Source organism: Suricata suricatta, chromosome 4 (assembly GCF_006229205.1).
Source record: "Suricata suricatta isolate VVHF042 chromosome 4, meerkat_22Aug2017_6uvM2_HiC, whole genome shotgun sequence".
Classification (NCBI taxonomy): Eukaryota; Metazoa; Chordata; class Mammalia; order Carnivora; family Herpestidae; genus Suricata; species Suricata suricatta.
Window position 1 is genome coordinate 147,928,395 of NC_043703.1, and position 3,458 is coordinate 147,931,852.

The window sequence follows — 3,458 nt, forward strand, 5'->3', positions numbered from 1 at the left end:
CCCAGAGAGACTTGGGCTGTTCGGAACCCCCTCCTCCTCAGTCGCCCTTAGGCAGAGGTCAAGAGCAGTACAGGCACAGCCCGGCTATCTCTGGGCCCTGCTTTTGATTGAGAATCCAAGACAGGGAACTGTGGAGCCCGCCTCTGTTTCTTGCTGACTTGCAGTTTCTATCTTATTGAAATGGGAAATTAACTGAAATGTAGTCTTGCCCCTTGAGAGGAGGTATTCCTACTTTTGGCAGGCCATGAAAAATGTCCTATTGGAAACGGAAACACCACAAAGAAGACACTTTCATTTAATGGTCTGTTCACAAACTTTTATGGAGTCCTCTTTACAGGCTCATATTCCTTCCCAGAGAGCCTCCGCCTCTTGATTCCCCATTTCTGTTAATGGTGCTATCATGTTGCCCATCCTTGAGTGAGTGGGGTAGGGCAACAGCACGGTCTGAGGTGCCACGCTTCAGGGAAGGGTTCTGATGAAAACTGGAGGGGTAGATTTATTTGAGTTTTAACCGGCTTATTTTTCTTTGTCATATCATAAATTATTTTTTCTCTCTTTTTTTTCATCCCTCTTCTTGTTCTTCTCTTGCTTTTCTCTCCTCTTCTTCCAGTACATTCTTTGCAAGAGGTGGAGAGCTTATTTCTGGAGAAATCCAGCTCCAGAATTTGTTTCTGTGAAACGCTCCTGAGAAGTTCTGGTTTTATTTGTGTTTCACACAGAATTAAGGTTTTGAGCCAGGCCTTTTTATGCATAGCAACTCAGGATGAACGGAAATGGGCATTTCTTCTCCTTTTCTCTTATCCATTTTTCTGGTCTACTGATGTGCATACAGATTCCACCTGTTAACAACAGCTAACAGGACTTCTGGCTTCTGGGTCCCTGGAGTCAGTGGATATTTTGATGGTCTTTGGAGTTCTAATAATGCAGTAGCTACTCTCATGAACAGAACTCTTGGCATGCTCTTTAAGAACACTGTACAGAGGGAAAATCAATTTAAAAATTGCCACGATCTTCTTTCTCTAATAAACTGACCTTGGCTGTTGCCAGATCCTATGCAGTCATTGTCCAACATGCACAAGTAGTTTTATTTGGGCTGTGATGGAGGCGTAACTACGTTTTTACATTATGCTTTTGGTTTCCTGTCTGTTGTTAAGTACTGGGTATGGCCACATCATTTTATTCTTTATGGTAATTACTGAGCACCTATCATGTGTCAGCTATTGTGTTAGAAACGGGAATGGGACTGGCTGCTGGACAGCTAAGATCAAGTAGATCAGGGTTCAACTCCTGGTGATGCTGTGTGCTTACGCAGTGCCTTTGGCAGAAGTTTTGAACCTCAGTTTGTCATCTTTTGAATTTAGAATAATTAACAATGTAATTAGAGTTGTGAGCTTTTTTTTTTTTTAAATAATGGAACGCTTCCTGAATTTGCATGTCATCCTTGCGCAGGGGCCATGTTAATCTCTGTATCATTCCAGTTGCTGCCAAAGCGAGCACTAGAGTTGTGAGATTTTAATGAGATATGGAGGTAAAATTCAAAAAGCATAGCACAATGCTTGGCATATAATAAGCATGCAGTAAATGGCAGTGAATAAAATGCTGATACAATCGATTAGGACGATGCACCCATGACCTCAAGGAGTTTGATAGAGGGAGACATATGTAACAACACATGCAGCAAGTACTGACGGGAGCTTTGATAAACATCTATAGTGGGCTTATGAGGGGCCCCAGGACAAGCACGGTTGATGTCCCCTGGCAATAGAGGTGCAAAAATCAAGAGAAAATCTTTACGAATAGGCAGTAAGTTAACTCTGTCTTAAAGGCACACTGCCGCCTGATGCACAGATAAGGTCTCACTCATTCCAAGGAACGGGAGCAAAGCCCAGCCAATACTTTCAGGCTGAGAAGGATTTTGCCAAGTGGAGATGAAGGAGGGCTATTCCAGGTAAAGGGTACAACATAAGCATACATCATCTCATGGATGTTTATTTAGGAAATGAAGGTGTTTACACTGTGTTCAGTGCAGTAGGCACAGAGGCCTCTAGGTGAGGCCAGTGCCAGGAATGAGGCTGGAGAGGCAGAGTTTCCAGAGGCCCCAGGGGTTTCTCTAAGAACTTGCGATTTCCCTGGGCAGTACTGGAGTGGGAGCGCTGTGTACAGAGGCCCATCTGGTGGCATTGTGGAGCTGGATTGGAGAGGACAAAACTGGAGACAAGGGACAAACTTGTTGCAGTGGTCCAGACCGGAGGGGATAGGGCCTGAGCCAACTCTGTGCACTGTTCTACCATATTAATGTTCCATATGACATAAGCATCCTCTTGCTCTTGGACACTTAAATTGATTTTGAACTTTTGCTGTTCTTAATATTGCCATGGCTTGCATCTTTTTTTCTTTTTTTTTTTTAAATTATTTATTGGGGTATCCAGGTGGCTCAGTCGGTTAAGCATCTGGCTCTTGGTTTTGCCTCAGGTCATGATCTCACTGTTTGTGAGTTTGAGTCCGGTGCTGACATTGGGGAGCCCTCCTGGGATTCTCTCTCTGTCCCTCTATCTCTGCCCCTCCCCTGCTCTAGACAGAGAGAGAGAGAAAGAGAGAGAGAGAGGTGCACAATGGGAGAGGGGCAGAGAGAGAGAGGGAGAGAGAGAGAAGCCCAGGCAGGCTCCATGCTGTCAGCACAGGAGCCTGATGTGGGGCTTGATCTTATGAACAGTGGAAAATCAAGAGTTGGGTGTGAGTTGAAATCAAGAGTTGGATGCTTAACTGACTGAGCCACCCATGGTTTACATCTTTATAAAGTTATTTCTTTCAGACATTTTCTTTGAAATAAAGAGTTTAAACATCTGTGTGATTCTTGACAGTGATAGATAAACTCGTTTCAAATGGGTTTTTTAAGTTATATTTTCAACAAGGTACATTTGTGCCTGAGTTTTGCAGCACCATTGGTAACATTGGGTGCTGCCATTCCTTTCTTTGTTGTTTTAGAAGGCATAAAACTGTTGTTTTAATTTGCCTTTCCTTGATATCTACAGAAATAAAATGTTTTCCCCATTTGTCTTCTAATTATGTGTCCTCACTTGTGAATTGTGTGTCCTGTCCTTTGCCCATTTGATAAGCAATTGTGTTAAATCCTTTTTTGGCTGGCCTCTCTTCTGGCAACTCTCCACATACACATTTCCCCACAGGCTCTCTTTCTAATTTCTTTTCTCTTTGATCTATTGAAACCAAATCCTTTTTCTAACTCAATATTACAATAGACATAACAATTCTAATTGCTCTATTGATTCATGGCCACTGCAGTCATGGGCACATTAGGAAGAACAAGGCTTCACTATTGGAGACCATGGTTTGAAAGCATGGTTTTGTGCATTCTAGCTGTGTGGTTTGGTGCAAGCATCTTAATCTCTCTAAATTGGTTTGCTTATCTGTGAAATGGGAGCAGTAGTATGTTAGAATAA

General features: G+C 42.8%; 1 pseudogene; it reads right to left on the reverse strand.

The window, feature by feature from the left end:
- Positions 1-1,404: 1,404 nt before the first annotated feature.
- LOC115290937 lies at positions 1,405-1,495 on the reverse strand (annotated as a pseudogene).
- Positions 1,496-3,458: the final 1,963 nt, after the last annotated feature.